This window comes from Capricornis sumatraensis, chromosome 4, assembly GCF_032405125.1.
Source record: "Capricornis sumatraensis isolate serow.1 chromosome 4, serow.2, whole genome shotgun sequence".
NCBI lineage: Eukaryota > Metazoa > Chordata > Mammalia > Artiodactyla > Bovidae > Capricornis > Capricornis sumatraensis.
The window spans coordinates 155,965,315-155,988,304 of record NC_091072.1 but is presented as its reverse complement, the minus strand read 5'-3'; positions in this window follow the sequence as shown (position 1 = coordinate 155,988,304).

Below are 22,990 nucleotides of genomic sequence, written 5' to 3'. Positions count from 1 at the left end.
TTGAACTGTGGTGTTGGAGAAGACTCTTGAGAGTCCCTTGGACTGCAAGGAGATCCAACCAGTCCATCCTAAAGGAAATCAGTCCTAGGTGTTCTTTGGAAGGAATGATGCTAAAGCTGAAAATCCAATACTTTGGGCACCTCATGCGAAGAGTTGACTCCATGGAAAAGACTCTGATGCTGGGAGGGATTGGGGGCAGGAGGAGAAGGGATGACAGAGGATGAGTTGGATGGCATCACCAACTCAATGGACATGAGTTTGAGTGAACTCCGGGAGTTGGTGATGGACAGGGAGGCCTGGTGTGCTGTGATTCATGGGGTCGCAAAGCATTGGACATGACTGAGCGACTGAACTGAACTGAACTGAGTGGTCCTGTACTCTTATCTGGAGAACTCCTTGGACAGAGGAGCCTGGCAGGCTACAGTCCATGGGGTGACAAAGAGTTGGACAAGACTGAGCGACTAACACGTCAAATATTAGGAATTCGTGTTGGATACCAAGTCACCTCAGACCACAGGCCCTGAGGTGATTGTGACGAGAGGACAAAAGCTGCCTTCACCTGCCAGGAATCACAAGTTGTACTAACTGCATGAAGAAATTACTGTTTCAGGACTGCTTTCTTCAAAAGCAGTGTGATGTTTGACATGGGTGACAAAATCCAGCGAGGGAACAAATAGCCTTTTTAACAAATGATACTGGGACAACTGGATAGCCACACACAGGAAAATGAAATTTGAGTCCTACCTCACACCCTATGTAAAAACTAATTCAAAATGGATCAGAGACCTAAATGAAATAACCAAAGCTGTAAAACTCTGAGAAGAATACAAAGGGGTAAATGTTCATGACTTAGAGTTAGACAAAGCCTTTTTAGATATGACATCAAAAACTCAAACTAGAAAACACAGATAAGTTAGACTTCATCAAAAGTTAAAACTTCTGTGCTTCTAAGACTATCATCAAGAAAGTGAAAAGACAACCCACAGAGCGGGAGAGAGTCTTCATGAGTCATATCTGTAATAAGGGACTTGTAGCCGAAATATAAAAAGAGCTCTTCCGTTCAGCGCAGTTCAGTCGCTCAGTCGTGTCCGACTCTGAGACCCCATGCATCGCAGCACGCCAGGCCTCCGTGTCCATCACCAACTCCCGGAGTTCACTCAGACTCACGTCCATTGAGTCAGTGATACCATCCAGCCATCTCATCCTCGGTCATCCCCTTCTTCTCCTGCCTCCAATCCCTCCCAGCATCAGAGTCTTTTCCAATGAGTCAACTCTTCTCATGAGGTGGCCAAAGTACTGGAGCTTCAGCTTTAGCATCATTCCTTCCAAAGAACACCCAGGGCTGATCTCCTTCAGAATGGACTGGTTGGATCTCCTTGCAGTCCAAGGGACTCTCAAGAGTCTTCTCCAACACCACAGTTCAAAAGCATCCATTCTTCGGCGCTCAGGCTTCTTCACAGTCCAACTCTCACATCCATACATGACCACTGGAAAAACCGTAGCCTTGACTAGACGGACCTTTGTTGGCAAAGTAATGTCTCTGCTTTTCAATATGCTATCTAGGTTGGTCATAACTTTCCTTCCAAGGAGTAAGTGTCTTTTAATGTCATAGCTGCAATCACCATCTTCAGTGATTTTGGAGCCCCCCAAAATAAAGTCTGACACTGTTTCCACTGTTTACAGACAATCCAATTTTAAAATGAGTAATGTATCCGAGGAGATATTTTTCCAAAGAAGAGATACAAATGGTTAATAAGCATATGAAAAGATGCTCAACATCATTAGACATTAGGAAAATGCAAGTCAAAACCAAAAAGAGGAATACATTTAATGTGACCAAATTATTTACAAACAGTTAAAATGATAAATATCATATATAGTTTATCACAATAAGACAAACACAATGAGATACTTCTTCATACCTACTAGAATAGCTGTTATATGTATTACAGATCATAACAAGTGCTGGCAAGGATGTAAAAAATTGGGATCCTCATGCATTGTTTTTGTTTTAATTTTTATTGGAATGTAGTTGATTTGGGCTTTCCTAGTGGCTCAGGGGTAAAGAATCCACCTGCCAATGCAGGAGATGCAGGTTCAATCCCCGGGTCCAGAGATCCCCCAGAGAAGGAAATGGGAACCCACTCCAATATTCTTGCCTGGGAAACTCCATGAAGAGAGGAGCCTGGTGGGCTACAGTCCATGGGTTGCAAACTTAGTGACTCAACAACAACAAACAAAAGCAGATTCACGATTACCTAGGACTGGGAGGACAGTGGGAATGGGGGAAGGGAATGATCGCTAATGACTAGGAACTCTTCTATGGGGAGAGGAAAATATTCCACAGTTCGTTGTGGTGATATTTGTGCCACTCTGTGAATACAAAAAACAAACAAAACACAACACAACTACATTGAACTGTACACTTCAAGAGGATCCTTTTATGGTAAGTGAACTATATCTCAACAAATCTGTTTTGAGGGCTTCCCTAAGGGCTCAGATGGTAAGGAATCTGCTGCAGTGCAGGAGACCTGGGTTTAATCCCTGGGTCTGGAAGATCCCCTGGAGAAGGGAATGGCTATCGACTCCAGTATTTTGAAAACACTGGCAGGAGTTGGAGGGCTGTGGCCACAGGAAGGGTGGAGAAATGCACAGCCTCTTCTGTTCTCAGGCCAAATGTCTGTTCTTTGTCTCCCTTTCTGCCCTGCCTCTTGGGAACCTCATCCAGCTATTGCTACATCTTGCCAACCTTTTGGAGCATATTGGGGCTGCCCACGGGAACCACCGTGAACACTGTGCTGAAAGGGACTTCCTGGGAATGCCTTGGCCATCTAAACTGCAGAGTGAAGCGGGATCTCAGCTGATTCTGCTGACGATGTTGGAGCCGGTCCTCGGGTGAGTTGACACCTTAGCTCTGCTGCTGACTTGCTATGTCATCCAGTAAGTCCCCGACCGACCTAATCAGTGCCAAGTGGGAACTGGGGTCAAAACTACCTGAGGAATTCTTGCTGTGGGCTTTTTGTTTTTGCAAAACAACAGTAACTTAATATTTGCACAACCTTTTTTTACACACGGATGTTATCTTAGTTGACCCCGTGGAATAGATATGATCCCAGTGCAGATGTGGAAATAGGGCCTCGGTGAGCCGAGTGACCTTCCCAGAGCTGTCCAGCTGGCACAGTGGTGCTGGGCCCCAGGCCCAGGCCTTTGGCTTTGCTGACTCCAAATCCTGCGTTCCTTCCTCTCCATGGGACTCCCTTGTGACGACATTTCTTTCTATTTCTAAAATGCCTACGTCAAGAAAACAACTTTCAAATTGCTCCTGACTCCTGCATTTCCCTCAGCGCCTGGAGACAGCCCTTCTCTGGCCGTTGCTCTCTGGCCATTTGCCTGCTGGTGGCCTCTTGCCCACTTCAGTGCTGCAGAGCATTGGGGCCCTTGGTTGCACCCACCCGAACAGGGCTGGGCTGCCTCACCCCATGACAGTGCTGACTGTCTGCAGGAAGGGCTGAAGTGGGGTGGAAGGAGAGTCCAGTTCCTTTTCACCTTTTTTTTTTTTTTGGAGTATAATTGCTTTATAGTGTTGTTAGTTTCTGCCGAACAATGAAGTGAATCAGCTATATATATACATATATCCAGGCTTCCCTGATAGCTCAGTTGGTAAAGAACCTGCCAGCAATGCAGGAGAGCCCAGTTTGATTCCTGGGTTGGAAAGATCCGCTAGAGAAGGGATAGGCTGCCCACTCGAGTATTCTTGGGCTTCCCTGGTGGCTCAGCTGGCAATGTGGGAGACCTGGGTTCAATCCCTAGGTTGGGAAGATCCCCTGAAGAAGGGAAAGGCTACCCACTCCAGTATTCTGGCCTAGAACTATACAGTTCATGGGGTCTCAAAAAGTCAGACACTACCGAGCGACTTTCACACACATACACACACACACACACACACACACACATGCTTGGGCTTCCTTGGTGGGTTAGTGATAAAGAATCCACCTGCCAATGCAGGAGACATGGTTTTGATCCCTGGGTAGAGAAGATTCCCTGGAGAAGGAAATGGCTACCCACTCCCATATTCTTGCCTAGAGAACCCCATAGACAGAGGAGCCTGGCTGGCTACAGTCTGTGGGGCCACAGAACAGTTGGACATGACTTAGCAAGTGAACAACAACAACAGCAATGATATATCTACAAACATATATATATATACATGCTCCCAGGAGAGGGTCCCTCCTGGTTTCCCTCCCACCTTTCCCCTTCCCACCGTGCCCTCCTGGGTCATCGCAGAGCACAGAGCCGAGCTCCCCGTGCTATGCAGCAGCTATAGGCACTTTCTGTTTTGCCCGTGGCAGTGCACTTATATTAAGCCTAGTCTCCCAGTTCATCTGCCCTCCCAGCCCCAGGCCCCACCATGTCTACACGTCCCTTCTCTACACTTGCGTGAGATTCCGGTTCTTTTCAAAAGAACTTGAATCCCCGGTCTTTTAGTATGGCACACAGGACCTTCATGACCTGGCCCCGGCCAGCCCTGTGACAGTCCAGTGTCCTACTTAAACAGCTTAGCCTTCCCAGAAAGTGCTACGTGCTCCTATAACTGTTGCACACATTGACCCCTTAGGGTCGTTCTTTGCTTGTCCACCTCCTGAGCTGTTCTACAAGATGCCCCAGAAGGACTTTCTCCTCCAGGAAGTCCCCTGCCCCCCAGCTCCCTTCTGCTCCCTACCCCATCCTCCACCAGACATCCAGCATGAGGAACATCAGAGCAGAGGCCATTGGCATCACCTCCCCTCCACCCCGTCCAGGTGGCTCCACAAGGCTGGTGCTCCCATCCTCCAGCTGTTGAGAGTGAGGGCTCCGAGGCCTCGTGGGCACCCCAGCTGTCCTCTGATGTGGAGGATTGTCCTTGGCTGGCAGGAGCCTCCTTGCCAGGCAGGTTGCCACTCCCAAAAGCCAGTAGCCAAAGCCTGATTCGAGGGGAACCGTTCCACAGCTGTGTCCAGAGCCCACCCATTCCTGCAGACACACACACATACACATACACACACACACCCTCTAGTCTCAGTCAAGGCTAGACTGACCTGAGGCCTCCTGCTTGGCAATGACCTCCTTCACTTCTCCCCCAGGGTGCCTTCCTTTAATAAACTCTAGGTCCTTGTGCCATCACATTCTGTTACGATGAACAATTTTCTTATTGTCTCCAGACCAGACTCTGTGCTCCCTGAAGGCAGAGACAAATCCTATTTGTTGGGGGGGGGGCCTCACCCCCTAACTGGGGACCTGGCAGAGAGCAGGTGCTCCGTGTTTGTGCTCCATCCAGTTTCTGAGCGGCTGTGACAAGCACTCCCCGTCTTCCCTCTCTGCCTCACCTATTTCCTGTCCCCCAGGACCCCCTCCTAACTGAGCCTCCCTCTTCTCTCCCCTACCCTCCAAGGGATAGACAAATCCCCCAGTCCTGCTCCTTGACCCTTAGATTTGAAGGAAAGAGATGGGCAGAGCTGGAGGGTGGATGGGGCCGGTGGGGGGACAGCGCTTGCCCACCCCCGCCAGGGACCAGCACTGGTGTTGGGGGCTCACCAGCTCCCACTGCTGCCATGCATTTCCCCTCCCTTGCTCTCCGAGCTTCTTGACTTCATAAACGCTTTAGGAGCCATGGTGCTCCCACTCTTTTTCATTCATTCCACCCACTCGAGGCACCAACCCCGTCACAGGAGGAATGTCTTGGTTCCCAGCCTTATTAACTTTCCAGGCAGCAACCAGCTCACGTAGCTGCTGAGTCAGTGCGGTGTCAGCGGCCTGGGAGGGAGGCCGCGCGAGGCTGACTCAGATGGAGCGGGTGGGTCTCGGCGGAGGCCTCCTCCTGCTGCACAGTGTGGAGAAGCAGGGACCACATCCATCCGGAGAGGCTTGCCCTGGGAAGGCTTCTCTCACCTAATTCCCCACAGTCAGTTGTGCGCTGTTTTTGCGGCCCCACGTCCATCCTCGTCATTTCCCTCTGCAGCCCCAGCAGCCCTTGGACTTCCAGCAGGTAACTCAGCAGCTCCCCCACAACCATGATGACTGGTCCAGAGCCAGACAGGTGACCTGTCAGAGCCAATGAGCGATACTGAGACTCAGGTTCAAAGTTCTGGGACAAAGGTGCTCGCTCCTTTTAGCTGGACTTGAAACCAGAGAGGAGAGTAGGATTAGAGCTGCTGACTTCAGCTTGTACCAAGTGAAATCTTAGACGGAAGCCACCCCTATGGAAGAAAGAGAGAGAAATGAAGAGAAACTGAGTCCTGATTTTATCCTGGAGTCCTGAATTTAGCCATACCTGAAGCTGCATTAATACAAGGACTTTTGGACTTGGTAAAAGAAGATGCCTGCCAATGCAGGAAACATAGGTGACGCGGGCTGGATCCCTGGGTTGGGGAGATACCCTGGAGGAGGAAATGGCAACCCACTCCAGTATTCTTACCTGGAAAATCCCATGGACTGAAGAGCTTGGTGGGCTGCAGTCCATGGGTTGCAAAGAGTCAGACAAGACAGCACAGCAGCACAGCTCAGTATACTCCTTTTACTTAAGTCAATCTGGGTTGAGTTTTCCATCACTGTCTTGTCGAAAGAATTCTAATCAATACAGGTATTTGCTACCCTATTTACCCAATTCTAAGACATGCATGAAAGTGAAAGTTGCTCAGTCGTGTCCGACACTTTGCAGCTGCATGGACTATACAGTCCATGGAATTCTCCAGGCCAGAATACTGGAGTGGGTAGCCTTTCCCTTCTCCAGGGGATCTTCCCAACCCAGGGATCGAACCCACGTCTCCCACATTGCAGCCGGATTCTTTACCAACTGAGCCACAAGGGAAGCCTAAGACATGCATAACTTCCTATATTTTAATATCTCTAACATTAGGATTGTGTCTTAGAATCAAATGTCAAAGTCCTGATGAGGACATTATTGTTTGCAAATGTGAGAAATTGAGCACAGCGGCCCACATTGTCTTCCCTTCATCTGAGTTGGATGCACTGTTGGTACGGCTCGTACTGAATTTGGTACTATTTAAAATGTCTTTGAAAATATCATGGTGTGATTCAGCATTCATATAAAAGTGATGACAGGGAAAGGCACGGATATGGAGCAACAGGGAGGGAAACTGATACCAAATGAAACAGAGTTTTTTCTTTAGAGAGAGGACTACTCTTCTCTTATGAAACAACAGCAAGTGCTTGGCAGAACCTAAGATAGGAAGAAGATGAGGGACAGGCAGGAGATGGTGAAGGATAGGGAAGCCTGTTGTGCTGTAGCCCATGGGGTGGCAAAGAGTTGGAGATGACTGAGTGACTGAACTACAAAGGTAAGAAGACAAATTAGAAACAGGAGTTGTGTTACATTTTGCTCCTAAGATGTGGGCAAAAAATCTACACGCGAGCCAGTGCTTAGTCACTTCAGTCGTGTCCAACTCTTTGAGACCCTATGGACTGTAGCCCGCCAGGCTCCTCTGTCCATGGGATTCTCCAGGCAAGAATACTAGAGTGGGTTGCCATTTTTCCTTCTCCAGGGGATCTTTCCAACCCAGGGATTGAACCTGCATCTCCTGCCTTGCAGGCAGATTCTTTACCACTGAGCCACCAGGGAAGCCCACACACCAAGCAAAATGGAACCTAATCAGGAGAAATTGCCAATCCTGCAGAAGAAATGAGAGAAATCTCCAAGCCAGGAGAATTGCCATGACTGGTTTATGACTTGTCTAGCACTATTGTTAAGACATGTTGTCACCATGCAGTTGGTGTTTTTTTGTTTATTTCTTAGTGGTACATCTTATAACCACTGGAATATGTTCAGTTCAGTTCAGTCGCTCAGTCGTGTCTGACTCTTGGCGACCCCATGAACCCAAGCACGCCAGGCCTCCCTGTCCATTACCAACTCCTGGAGCTTACCCAAACTCATGTCCATTGAGTCGGTGATGCCATTCAACCATCTCATCCTCTGTCGTCCCCTTCTCCTCCTGCCCTCAATCTTTCCCAGCATCAGAGTCTTTTCAAATGAGTCAGCTCTTCACATCAGGTGGCCAAAGTATTGGAGTTTCAGCTTCAACATCAGTCCTTCCAATGAACACCCAGGACTGATCTCCTTTAGGATGGACTGTTTGGATCTCCTTGCAGTCCAAGGGAACTCTCAAGAGTCTTCTCCAACATCACAGTTCAAAAGCATCAGTTCTTCAGCTTTCTTCACAGTCCAGCTCTCACATGCATACATGACTACTGGAAAAACCATAGTCTTGACGAGATGGACTGTGGAGGAGCTGGAAGGGGCCCCTATGGACCTAAAGCCATTTTGCCTATAGCCCTTCTAACAATCAATTATTTTAATTTGCCTCAATCAATTATTTTAATTTGTCTCTACACAGTCAGGAAACACGAACAGAGAGACATTTTTCTGATTCACCCTCGCGTATGCCTGAACAAACTGCTGTTTGGGTTAAATGTCTTAATCAATGGCGGCCAGCAACACTTTAAGTTCCTAGGCAAGGGATATTATCTTGTCATTTTAGATGATGGAACCGAGCAGAGGGTCCCACTCAAAAGAGTCAGAAGACAGACAGACCTTGCTCCACACCCCCCGACCGGTCACAGCACTAAAACAAAATTTGCAACAGATGCCTTCTGAGCCTCCTTATGACAACGTATCCTAAAAAAAAAAATCATCTGTGCCAGGGATGGACTGGTCCACCTGTAGAGAAAGGTTTAAAAAAGTTTCTGTTCACGCCAACGTGACTTTGTTGATTGGGGGCCTCATGGACTCTGTAAATTGCTCAAAATCACACACAAAAAATAACACCTGCCAATGGTATAATGTTTCAGCACCACATTTTAACAAACACAAACAGGACACTAGCATCAGTGCGATGAACTTATGAACCGGTACAACGGAAGTCTTTCACCTCCCAGACCCCAGATAATCAGTCCAGTCCTGGGGCCTGAACACTGGCATCTTTGGAAAATTCCTGCTTGCTTGTCCCAGTTTAGCGACTTGTATGCTTATGCACATGTTTCCATTCCACATAATTATACTATTGAGTATAATTATACCGGTTATGTTCATGCTTGTGTAAATGCGCCCTATCTTTTTGCTATTGGACAATTTAGGAGTAACGGCTCAGTTCTGTCCTGTACTGTTGATTGTACACTTGTTTAAATCTTAATGTGCCAATTAATGTTACTAAAGACGGTGTTTTTTTAGTCCGGCAAAGGACTGATTTGTGGGTCCAGTTAAGATTTCTGAACCTTGGTCAGATTCCATGTTGTTGTCTTTTGTTCTGAGAAAATCCCTGAAAAGAAGCAAACGTTTTATTGGCTGGATTATAGCTACCATAGTGGGTATTCTTTTAACTGTAACTGTTGGTACAGTTTCTGGAATGGCATTATATAATTCTGTTCAAAATCATGATTTCATTACTGCTTGGAAAAAAGATCCTCATGATCTCTGGGCCCAACAAGCTCAGATAGATCAACAAATACAAATCACGTCTACCTTTAGCAGCATGCCCCCTGTGTTATATAACACTGGCTTCTATAACACACTATCCGCTAGTACTTCCTTTTTAAATCCAAAAAAATTGGGTACCCCATACGATGGCTTCTTATGCGCTCACCTGTTTGTTTGTTACTGTTCTTATAAGATTCTGAACGTTATGTGCTCGAGCCACCGCCGCCCAAAAAGCGGGAGTCACCATGGCTGCGGCAGTCCTTGCTCTTGAAAAAAAAAGGGAAGAAATGAGGAGCTGGAAGGCTTTGAGCAAATACTGAAAATGTATTTGCTCCACTCATGACGAAGGTTGGAAGCTGGGACGAGCATAACGAAGGGTTATGAGTGTTCACTGAGTGCCCAAGGCTGGGAACGGATGACGGAGGGTCAATACGCCCGGCCTGGAGGCGTTCGAAGGCTTCCTTCTGACCACCTGTTTCTGAGAGCAAGGACTGTTGTTTCATGATAAGACTCCCTTTAGAGTTTCGCCAAAGCTATGTTATGGCTTGGGCAGTAGGAACTGTATTTTATGCTTAAATGCTTTAATGTTTATCTGGAATGGCTACGTGCAAGTCAGCCTTATGCTCTATTCCCTGAAAATTATAAAACTACACAATTGGATAATAAACTTCATCAGTCCACTAGAGGCTGTCCCTGAGTGTCCTTTTCAGAGTGCGGTTCTCCGAGCCTTACAATGGACCTTTATTGACAAAGTAATGTCTCTGCTTTTTAATATGGTGTCTAGGTTGGTCATAACTTTCCTTCCAAGGAGTAAGCGTCTTTTAATTTCATGGCTGCAGTCACCATCTGCAGTGATTTTGGAGCCCCCCCAGATAAAGTCAGCCACTGTTTCCATTGTTTCCCCATCTATTCGCCGTGAGGTGATGGGACCGGATGCCATGATCTTAGTTATATGTTATCACTCCCATTTTGCAAAAGTGCTGTTAAAGTCACTTGCTCAATGGATGGACCTAGAGATTGTCATACTGAAAGAAGTAAGTCAGACAGAGAAAAACACATATCATATGCTATCACTTATGAAAGTGAAAGTCGCTCAGTTGTGTCTGACTCTTTACAACCCTGTGGACTATAGTGAAAGTGAAGTGAAAGTGAAGTCGCTCAGTCGTGTCCGACTCTTTGCAACCCCATGGATTGTAGCCTATCAGGCTCCTCCGTCCATGGGATTTTCCAGGCAAGAGTGCTGGAGTGGGTTGCCATTTCCTTCTCCACTGTGGACTATACAGTCCATGGAATTCCCCAAGCCAGAATACTGGAGTGAGTTGCCACACCCTCCTCTAGGGGATCTTCCCCACCCAAGGATTAAACCCAGGTCTCCCGCATTGCAGACAAATTCTTTACCAGCTGAGCCACAAGGGAAGCCAAGAATACTGGAGTGGGTAGCCTATCTCTTATCCTGCAGATCTTCAGGACCCAGGAATCAAACCAGAGTCTCCTGCATTGCAGGCGGATTCTTTACCAACTGAGCTATCAGAGAAGCCTGCTATCACTTATATGTGGAATCTAAGAAAAAAAAAGATACAAATAAGCCTATTGACAAAAGTTGAAAACAGACTCACGCTTACCAAGGGGAAGGAGGTGGGGATAAAATGGGAGATCAGGATGGGCGTGTACACACTACTATGTATAAAAGACAACTAGTAAGAACCTGCTGCGGACCACAGGGAACTGTATTCAGTGCTCTGTAATGATCTATATGCGAACAGAGTCGAAGAGAGTGGATACATGTATACCAGGGCTGATTCACTTTGCCGTACAGCAGAGACTAACAGAACGTTGTAAATCCACAGACGCCAATAAAAAGTTAAATTAAGAAATTAAAAAGAAAATGCAAAATAAGTAAATCAAGTCACTTGCTCAATGTCACAGGCTAGATCTGACACCATGAACCTGACTGGAACATCACATGCACACCCCACCCTGGGAGGGCCCAGGTTCTCAGCAGTCAAGGAGGGTGTAGAACTGAGGCCACGCCTACCATCCCTAACCTGTCGTGTGAGTGTCCTGGCCTAGGCGGGCTGAGAGGACGTAGAATCAGGTGGCTTCCCTGTCCTGGCCCCCAGCACTATCTGTTCTCAGTTTGAGTTCACTAGCTCAGCCTTAAGAATTTTCTCCTGCTCGTCGATGAATTTGTGTCTACAGTTTTGAGTAACACCAGTAGGCTGTGCTTGGATTGTAGTTTTTCCTTGTCTAAGCACTTTTTAACATCTTTGCATAAAACAAGACTTCCATAAACATAAGATACTCATTTCTTCATAAACAAGGGAACAGTGACATTCCTACTAGAGTTATCTTTCTACTAAAGCTAATAGAAAAACAACAGATGCTATTTACCAAGAGGTGGCATGGACCGCGGTTCAGTTTACAGACTCTGGACGCAGACTTGAGCTCAAAGCCTGTTCTGCCACTGACTAGCTGTGTGACCCTGGGCAGGTCACTTAAACACTCTGTTGTCTCATTTGTAAAGTTAGGAAAGATAACAGTAAGCAATAGCTTCCATCTCACAGAGATGCTATGAGGCTCAAATGGGACCATGTATATAAAGCCCCAGAGCCTAGCATGCTCACTAATTTATTTCACAACACTGAGGCAGCCCTGGCCACGCACCAGCACTACTGGTCCCCTAGGACAATTCAGGGGATGGTTGTAAAGATTAGATAAGTCCATATCTGTCAGGTATGAACCTCATCTCCTAGACTCAGCATGGCCCTGAAATGCCTCACTTCCTTCTTGCCTCTTTTATGCTTTTAAGAAGACATTTTGTCCTGTGTTTTAAGTTATCTTTAGTGGGCATGTTGGTGTGATTTTCCACCATGACCAGAATGATAACATTCATTATTTATTGTCTTTCCCCATCCTCCACTTTGCCCCAGATAAAATGTGAGCTCCAGGAGGCAGAGGCTTTTACCTTTGTTCACTGATGAAACCCAAGTACCTAGACCAGTGCTTGGCTTATAATAGGTTTAAAAATTTTTTTCAATTTATTTGTCTGTGCTGGGTGTTCACGTTCATTGCTGTATATAGGCTTTCTCTAGTTGCAGCTGCTGCTGCTGCTAAGTTGCTTCAGTCGTGTCCGACTCTGTGTGACCCCATAGACGGCAGCCCACTAGGCTCCCCTGTCCCTGGGATTCTCCAGGCAAGAGTACTGGCGTGGGTTGCCATTTCCTTCTCCAATGCATGAAAGTGAAAAGTGAAAGTGCAGTCACTCAGTCGTGCCTGACTCTCAGCGACGCCATGGACTGGAGCCCACCAGTCTCCTCCGTCCATGGGATTCTTCAGGCAAGAGTACTGGCGTGGGTGCCATTGCCTTCTCCGCTAGGTGCAGCACGCAGGGGCTACTCTAGCTGCGCTGCACGGGCCTCTCATGGCGGTGGCTTCTCTTGTTGCAGAGCATGGATTCTAGAGTTCGGGCTTCCGTAGTTTGTGAGCAAAGGCTTAGTTTCCCCACGGCAGGTGAAATCTTCCCAGACCAGGGGTTGAACCCAAGTCCCTTGCATTGGCAGGTGGATTCTTAACCATTGGACCACCAGGGAAGTCTTCTCGTCATTTTTTATTCAGCCAGTGGACAGGTATTTATTGAGCACCTACTATGGACCAACTCAGACTTGGAGAAGTGCACTGCTTTGAGTGTCTATGATTGATTAGTGTGACTCTAATCAGCATTTTTGCCACTGGTGGTTTTTACTGCACTCCAGTTTTCTGAGACTTGGGGAGCAGCCAGACCTGAGTATCCCTGTCCATTCAAGCAAGACAAGATAACCACTTGAGCATGAATTTGTAGACTAGCAGCCCCTACAGGCATGGAGTACATCAAGGTTGTATACTATCACCCTGCTTACTTAACTTATATGCAGAATACCTCAAGCGAAATGCCAGGCTGGATGAAGCACAAGCTGGAATCAAGATCTCCAGAAGTATCAATAACCTCAGATATACAGATGACACCACCCTTATGGCAGAAAGTGAAGAGGAACTAAAGAGCCTCTTGATGAAATTGAAAGAGGAGAGTGAAAAATCTGGCTTAAAACCCAGCATTCAAAAAACTAAGATCATGACATCTGGTCCCATGATTTTATGGCAAATAGATAGGGAAACTATGGAAATAATGACAGACTTTATTTTCTTGGGCTTGAAAAACACTGCAGATGGTGACTGTAGCCATGAAATTAAAAGATGCTTGCTCCTGGGAAGAAAAGCTATGACCAACCTAGACAGCATATTAAAAAGCAGAGACATTACTTTGCCAACAAAGGTCCATGTAGTCAAAGCTATGGTTTTTCCAGTAGTCATGTATGGATGTGAGAGTTGGACCATAAAGAAAGCTGAGCGCTGAAGAATGGATGCTTTTGAACTGTGATGTTGGAGAAGATGCTTGAGAGTCCCTTGGACAGCAAGGAGATCAAACCAGTCAATTCTAACGGATGTTGGTCCTAAATATTCATTGGAAGGACTGATGCTGAAATTGAGGCTCCAGTACTTTGGGATGTGAAGAACTGACTCATTGGAAAATACCCTGATGCTGGGAAAGATTGAAGGCAGGAGGAGGGGGCGACAGAGGATGAGATGGTCGGATGGCATCACCGACTCGATGGACATGAGCTTGAGTAAGCTCCGGGAGTTGGTGATGGACAGGGAGGCCTGGCATGCTGCAGTCCATGGGGCCACAAAGAATTGGACACGAGTGAGTGACTGAACTGAACTGAACAGGCAGGGAAAATGTAGAACACTGGCCTAGTCAGGTGGGACGTCTTAGGGAGAGAAACCAGTACAACTGGGTCTCCAATTCAGGGCACAAACAGAGCTCCTAACTTGCTGGAGTCCTTACCTCCCCACCAATCCCAGTTTGCGATTTGCCCCCTGAAGCAGAGGGCTTCAGGCATGGCTCCCCCAGAGGTGTGAATGATATCCTGAGAACCTTGCCTCTCTCCTCTCCTTTTGGTCCTGCTTGTCATTGCTGGGCTTTATTCCTAAGTTGCTTAGTTGCTCAGTTGTGTCCGACTTTCTGTGATCCTTTGGACTATCCCCTGCCAGGCTGCTGTCTGCATGGGATTCTCCAGCCAAGAATACTGGAGTGGATTCCCATTTTCTCCTCCAGGGGATCTTTCTGACTCAGGGATCGAACCAGTGTCTACTGTGTCTCCTACACTGCAGGCAGATTCTTTACCTGCTGAGCGTCAGGGAATACCTTTATTCCTAAGTCTTCTCTTCCCACCTGACCAAAAGGTGGCCACTGGCAGCTCTAAGCCTACCTTGTCCTCATGGCTTATGAAGTTAGAGGAGAAGACAGCATCTCTTCTTAATGTTTCTGGCTAGAGTCCCAGCCAAGGAGCATTTGGACTGGTCTGGTTTGGTTGCTTCCCTCTCCCGGGGTATGCAGTAGGTTGGCCAGAATTTGATTGTATGGGCTCTTTAGGGGTAAGAAGCAATGCTCAAATCCACTGAAAGAGTACAGACTGAGAAAGATTTCAAGGGACTAGGCATGGGTTATTCCATAGACCGTCTACAGAGCTGGCATCCACTTGACCTTCCGGGTGCCACCTCCTGGCAACATCTGTTTCAGCCAGATGGCTTCTGGCTTCAAAGGATAATGCAAAACTCAAATGAGTGTAAACAGCGAGGAAATGTATTTATTAGGTCACAAAACTGAAAGTCCAGCAGTGGATCAGCCTCCAGGGGTGATAAAATCAGCTGCTCAATAAAGCTGATTGAGGGGGAAATGATGGTCATTTCAACAAATGATGCTGGGGCAACTAAATGCACACACACAGATGAATGCAAACCGTCACCTCAATCCATGCGCAAAAACAGACTCAAAATGGATCGTGGACGTGAGTGTAAAAACGAAAACTACAAAGCTTCTAGAAGAAAACATACGAGAAAACCTTCATGACCTTGATTTTAGGCAAAGATCTCTTAGATATGATATCAAAAGCATAACCTAAGGGCCTTCTGCTGTAGTCAAGTAGTTAAGAAGACACCTTGCAATGCAGGGATGCAGGTTCAACCTCTGTTCAGGGAGCTGAGATCCCACATGCTGCAGGGCAACTAACTAAGCCCGCACACCACAAGGAAAGATCCTGCACAATGTGCCTAAGACCCGACACAGCCAAATAAATAAATATGCATTTTTAAGAAGCACCATCCAAAAGAGCATAAGAAAAAACTTACAAATTGGGACTTTATCAACGTGCAAACTGTTTATTTTTTCAAAAGACAGCATTAAAAAAGTGAAAGACAAGCTACAGAACTGAATATTTACAAATCAAAAATTTTGCCAAAAGGGAAATTCCCTGGTGGTCCAGTGGTTAGGACTTTCCAGTGCAGAAGTAATGGACTTGATCCCTGGTCTGGGGACTAAGGTCCCACATGCTACGGGGTGTGGCCAAAATTTTTTTAATATAAATAAACAGATGTGTGTGCTTGCGAAGTCGCTTCAGTCGTGTCTGACTCTTTGTGACCCTATGGACCACAGCCCGCCAGGTTCCTCTGTCCATGGGGTTCTCCAGGCAAGAACGCTGGAGCGGGTTGCCATTGCCTTCTCCAGGGGATCTTCCCCACCCAGGGACTGAACCTGCATCTCTTAAGTCTCCTGTGTTGGCAAGCAGGTTCTTTACCACTAGTGCCACCTGGGAAGCCCCCAAATAAATAGATAATTAAATAAACAAACTATACACTTACCAGATGACCCAAGCAATACTACTCCGAGGTATCTATCCAAGAGAAATGAAGATGTTCACAGCAGCTTTGTTCACAACAGCCCCAAACTAGCAGCAGTGCAAACGTCCATCAGCTAGTGAATAGCTCAACATGTCATGCTGCTGCTGCTGCTGCTAAGTCGCTTCAGTCATGTCCGACTCTGTGCGACGCCATAGACGGCAGCCCACCAGGCTCCCCCGTCCCTGGGATTCTCCAGGGAAGAACACTGGAGTGGGTTGCCATTTCCTTCTCCCATGCAGGAAAGTGAAAAGGGAAAGTGAAGTCACTCAGTCATGTCCGACTCTTAGTGACCCCATGGGCTGCAGCCCACCAGACTCCTCCATTCATGAGATTTTCCAGGCAAGAGTACTGGAGTGGGGTGCCATTGCCTTCCCCGCAACATGTCATACTGGTGCCTTAACAGACAATTATCCTCCAGGTGAAATTTTTCTGTGCGAGGTAATTTAGAACACTCGTTGAAGGACTCTGGACTTACTTGCTCTGTGCCCTCAACACACTGTAATTCCCTGAGCCTCACTCTTTTCATCTATAAAACTGAAATATGAATACTTACCTTATACAAGTACAGAGAGAATTAAATGAGGGAGTGTGGATAATGTACCTAAATTAGTGCTCAAAGGAGCTGTTTCTGTATCAATTTGACTCGAACAATTAGGGAAAAGTCATAAAATTTAAAAGGGAACTTAATTATTTACTTTTGTATGTAAACAAAAACAGATACACAGGTAATCGGTCATCTCATATACGGAAAAGTACATATGTATGACTCCTCCCTCACACCATACCAAAAATAATTTCTAGAAGGACTGCAGATCTGAAGCCAAAATAAATAAATAATTAAAGTTTTTAGAAGAAAACATATGAAAATATCTCTGACTTTGGAACAGGCGGACCTTTTGCAAACAGGAAACAAAAACTGTCAATCATGAATGAAAAAAAACCTTTAATTAATTCTATGAAAACTAAGAAACTGTATTTATTAAAAGACACCATTATGGGAGCAAAAAGACAACCCACAAATATTCTCTCTATATATATCTGATAAAGGTCTCAACGTCAGAATTCTAAAAGAACTACAAATCAATAAGGAAAAGATAGAAAACCCAAGAGAAAAGTGGGCAAAGATTTGAACAGACACCTCAGAAAAGAAGCTATACAAATGCCAAATACAGAAAGGTTCTTAATCATTACTCTCTGCTGCTGCTAAGTCACTTCAGTCATGTCCGACTCTGCGCGACCCCATAGACGGCAGCCGGGCAGGCTCCCCTGTCCCTGGGATTCTCCAGGCAAGAACACTGGAGTGGGTTGCCATTTCCTTCTCCAATGCAGGAAAGTGAGAAGTGTAAGTGAAGTCGCTCAGTCGTGTCTGACTCTCAGCGGCCCCACGGACTGCAGCCCACCAGGCTCCTCTGTCTGTGGGATTTTCCAGGCAAGAGTACTGGAGTGGGGTGCCATTGCCTTCTCCGAATCATTACTATCTAGGGAAATGCAAATAAACTACAGCATAATACCACTCCACTTGGCCGGAGAAAGTAAAAAGGATAAAAAATATAAAGTCTAGACAAAGATGGGAAGGAACAGGAACTCTCTGAGTGACAGTTGCTCCAATTACTTTATTTTTTTTTTTTAATTGACTAATTTTATTTATTATTAAGTACACTCTTAAGGAGAACAATGTGGATTTTGATTTACTACAAAATCTTATTTTAAAATTTGTTATATGGTAATCTGAAGATGTTATCATTGGTTCACTTTATTCCATCGGTCAGTATTAAATGCTAGAAAAGATATCTCACAGATTTCTAGATTCAAATGAAAGTTGGGCATTGTTGGATTAAATTTAATATTTATTTTATTTTTATTATTATGATATTTATTTTCAACACAATTCTCTAATTATGTCCATGTTTTCCTTGAAATTCACTTAATAAATTTCCATTTTCTTGGGAGTCAATCATCATTTAAGCAAAATAACTGGAAAGTGCTGCATTATGATATTTCCAACAAATACGTTTAAAATTACTTGGAAGACCATCCTTAACAAGTTGAAAAATATGGATTCTAAGTTTAAGTGAGCAGTAACGAGAGGCCTAGTAAATGACACGCATTGTTTTAGGTAACAACACTTTGAAACAACTCAAACATTTCTACACATCAGTTTTTCAGATGTTCATACCATTGTACAAGTTTTTTCTTTGGAAACTTACCTTTCCTCTTTCATTTCCCTAAACTCAGGTTTATAATGAAGGGACAAATTAACTGCATTTATTTTGTTGAGAGTTTTTGTTAGCATGCTGTTAACATTTCATCACGAAACAGTTAAACATTTTAAATACTTGTGTTTGGTAGAAAAAAGAAAGTGCAACTCATTGCCAGGGTCAATTCATATATAAAATGAATTATATGAAATTAAGCTAAGCAGGTTTAACTTCATATAATTTGGGGATATTGCATATATATAACATATATATTATAGAGAGAGTAAGTTTCACCATTTTTTCTTTGCCCTAATGAATCATAAGAGTTGTGCACATTCTGCTTTGGAACCACTGCTCTGCTGCTAAGTCACTTCAGTCGTGTCCGACTCTGTGCGATCCCATAGACGGCAGCCCACCAGGCTCCCCCGTCCCTGGGATTCTCCAGGCAAGAACACTGGAGTGGGTTGCCATTTCCTTCTCCATCCAATTACTTTAGAAAGCTGACTAGTAGTAAATACTAAAGCTGAAACTATGCTTTCCCTATGACCCAGCAAATGCACTCTCAGCAGAAATATAGACACGTGTGTGCTTTTTTTCTATTTCTAAGGTGAATCATCTTTGTGTTTTAATGTCTTTTGCTAATAATTAATGTTTATGACTTTAAAAGGGTATACTATGAGTTAGTTACTGCTACAGTAATTCTACAAACCATGCCACTCTACAGTTCACTGGCTCTCAGGTCTACGCTGCTGCTTATCGCTTCAGTCGTGTCCGACTCTTTGCAACCCCATGACTGTAGCCCACCAGACGCCTCTGTCCATGGGACTCTCCAGGCAAGAATACTGGAGTGGGGTGCCATGCCCTCCTCCAGGGAATCTTCCCGATCCAGGGATGGAACCCAGGTCTCCTGCACTGCAGGCAGATTCTTTACCGTCTGAGCCACCAGGGAACCCCAAGAATACTGGAGTGGGGAGCCTATCCCTTCTCCAGGGGAACTTCCTGACCCAGGAATCCAACTAGGGTCTCCCGCATTACAAGTGGATTCTTTACCAGCTGAGCTACCAGGGAAGCCTTTGCAGGTCTATAGGTCAGGTAGAAAGTTCTGCTGACCCTGGCCGTTGTAGACATGTCCATGTTAAACAAAAGACATGGATACGAATATTCATAGCAGCACAGTGTGCTGAAACAACTCATGCCAGCTGAATGGATAAATTTATTTTAATAGATTTATACCATGTAATGAGAATGAACAAACTATAATCACATACAAAGATTATGGCCTAATCTTACTAACATAGCTCATAGTAAAAGAAACCAGACTTAAAATACCTTGGAGTGTATCATTTCACTTATATACAGAACAAAGATAGAACTAATCGATGCTGTTGGACATCAAGACAGAGGTACCTCAGGGTGGCAGTGAACAGAAGGGCGTGGCAGGAGCTCTGGTCTTGTTCTCTCTTGATCTGGGTACCCGTTAAATGTGTGCTGGCTTGTGAAAATCCTTTGAGCCAGAACGTTATGATAATATCCCTTCTCTGTACACTTCTGAAGTGTCTATATGTCGATAAAAGGAAACAGAGCAAAATCAAATATGGATATATTATGACATCAAATTCAAAATGTGCCCAAACAAGAGCCTTAAGGAAACTTCATGCTTGCTGCAGGCCTTCCGGCTTCTCCTAGCAGCAGTTGTGCTCCTTTCTATGAAGTTTCTTTGGTGGGAACATCTGAAGCTACCAATTCCATTTCCCGTGGTGAGCTTTTGAGGGCCATCATCAGGAGCCCTCCATCCAGAGCTTCTCGAAGGGGCTGCGGTTCCGGGCTCCTGGGCTAGTACTCACGGGACTGGGGCAAGGCCAGAGAGATGTGGCAGGGCAAGGGCGTGGTCAGAACCTCTCTGTTCTGTACTTGAAATTTTGATATTTTGCTCATTATTTTTTGACATTAATTTCGTTTTCTTTTTTAAAATTATTATCTTGATTATTGAGGGTTTTCTTTTGGCATCCACTTAAAGTTTGTGTCTGATTCTCCTCGCCCTAGACTATGACAGCCTCGTCGGTCAGCTTTCATTTAAGGAAAAAGAAAGAAAAATCTCTTCTAGTTTTATTTTTGAAACAAAATCTTTATGTTCCCCAAGCTGTAAGAAGTTTCATCTGGGTTTCACTCTCACCCTTTACCCACAGTACAGGTTCTTTCATCCAAAGAGTAAGAAAGGGGCTACTGCAAAAAAGCAAAATGGCTGTCTGGGGAGGCCTTACAAATAGCTGTGAAAAGAAGAGAAGCGAAAAGCAAAGGAGAAAAGGAAAGATATAATCATCTGAATGCAGAGTTCCAAAGAATAGCAAGAAGAGATAAGAAAGCTTTCTTCAGCGATCAATGCAAAGAAATAGAGGAAAACAACAGAATGGGAAAGACTAGAGATCTCTTCAAGACAATTAGAGATACCTGGGAACATTTCATGCAAAGATGGGCTCAATAAAGGACAAAAATGGTATGGACCTAACAGAAGCAAAAGAGATTAAGAAGAGGTGGCAAGAATACACAGATGAACTGTACAAAAAAGATCTTCATGACCTGGATAATCACAAAGGTGTGATCACTCACCTAGAGCCAGACATCCTGGAATGTGAAGTCAAATGGGCCTTAGAAAGCATCACTATGAACAAAGCTAGTGGAGGTGATGGAATTCCAGTGGAGCTATTGCAAATCCTGAAAGATGATGCTGTGAAAGTGCTGCACTCAGTATGCCAGCAAATTTGAAAAACTCAGCAGTGGCCATAGGACTGGAAAAGGTCAGTTTTCATTCCAATCCCAAAGAAAGGCAATGCCAAAGAATGCTCAAATTACTGCACAATTGCACTCATCTCACACGCTAGTAAAGTAATGCTCAAAATTCTCCAAGCCAGGCTTCAGCAATATGTGAACTTCCTGATGTTCAAGCTGGTTTTAGAAAAGGCAGAGGAACCAGAGATCAAAATGCCAACATCCTCTGGATCATCGAAAAAGCAAGAGAATTCCAGAAAAACATCTATTTCTGCTTTATTGACTATGCCAAAGCCTTTGACTGTGTGGATCACAATAAACTGTGGAAAATTCTGAAAGAGATGGGAATACCAGACCACCTGACCTGGCTCTTAAGAAAGCTGTATGCAGGTCAGGAAGCAACAGTTAGAACTGGACATGGAACAACACACTGGTTCCAAATAGGAAAAGGAGTCCATCAAGGCTGTATATTGTCACCCTGCTTATTTAACTTATATACAGACTATATCATGAGAAACGCTGGACTGGAAGAAACACAAGCTGGAATCAAGATTGCCGGGAGAAATATCAATAACCTCAGATATGCAGATGACACCACCCTTATGGCAGAAAGTGAAGAGGAACTAAAAAGCCTCTTGATGAAAGTGAAAGAGGAGAGTGAAAAAGTTGGCCTAAAGCTCAACATTCAGACAACGAAGATCATGGCATCTGGTCCCATCACTTCATGGGAAATAGATGGGGAAACAGTGGAAACAGTGTCAGACTTTATTTTTATGGGCTCCAAAATCACTGCAGATGGTGATTGCAGCCATGAAATTAAAAGACGCTTACTTCTTGGAAGAAAAGTTATGACCAACCTAGATAGCATTATTCAAAAGCAGAGACATTATTTTGCCGACTAAGGTCCGTCTAGTCAAGGCTATGGTATTTCCTGTGGTCATGTATGGATGTGAGAGTTGGACTGTGAAGGCTGAGCGCCAAAGAATTGATGCTTTTAACTGTGGTGTTGGAGAAGACTCTTGAGAGTCCCTTGGACTGCAAGGAGATCCAACCAGTCCATTCTGAAGGAGATCAGCCCTGGGATTTCTTTGGAGGGAATGATGCTAAAGCTGAAACTCCAGTACTTTGGCCACCTCACACGAAGAGTTGACTCATTGGAAAAGACTCTGATGCTGGGAGGGATTGGGGGCAGGAGGAGAAGGGGACGACAGAGGATGAGATGGCTGGATGGCAACACTGACTCGATCGATGTGAGTCTGAGTGACTCCGGGATTTGGTGATGGACAGGGAGGCCTGGCGTGCTGCGATTCATGGGGTCGCAGAGTTGGACACGACTGAGCGACTAAACTGAACTGAACTGAACAACTTTCCACCACCAGGAGGCGCCAAAGAACCGTTGATAAGGCCGAACTCTTAAGGTGTCAGCCGGGAGACGTTCCCCAGGCTGGATTCCTTTTCTCTGACAAAAACCCATCCATTTTGTGATTCGTTGTCTCTCCATAAGGGACTGTCTCCAGGAGGCTCCAAATACATGAGCCAAATTCAATATAAGAGTATGCTTGGATTCTGTCCCCAGAATATCCAAGTAAGAATATTTATATTGGCTGCAGAGATCAGAAAGCCAGAATAAAGTCCCATGGGGGTTTGAGCTGGTGAGACTTGAGTTTAAATCCTGGCTTGTGTAATGCAGTGCAAGGTATCTTGATAGGGTGACCAACCCTCTGGATTTGCCTGGGGTTGTCCTGGTTTTGGGCTACCCAGGTGGCGCAGTGGGTAAAGAATTTGC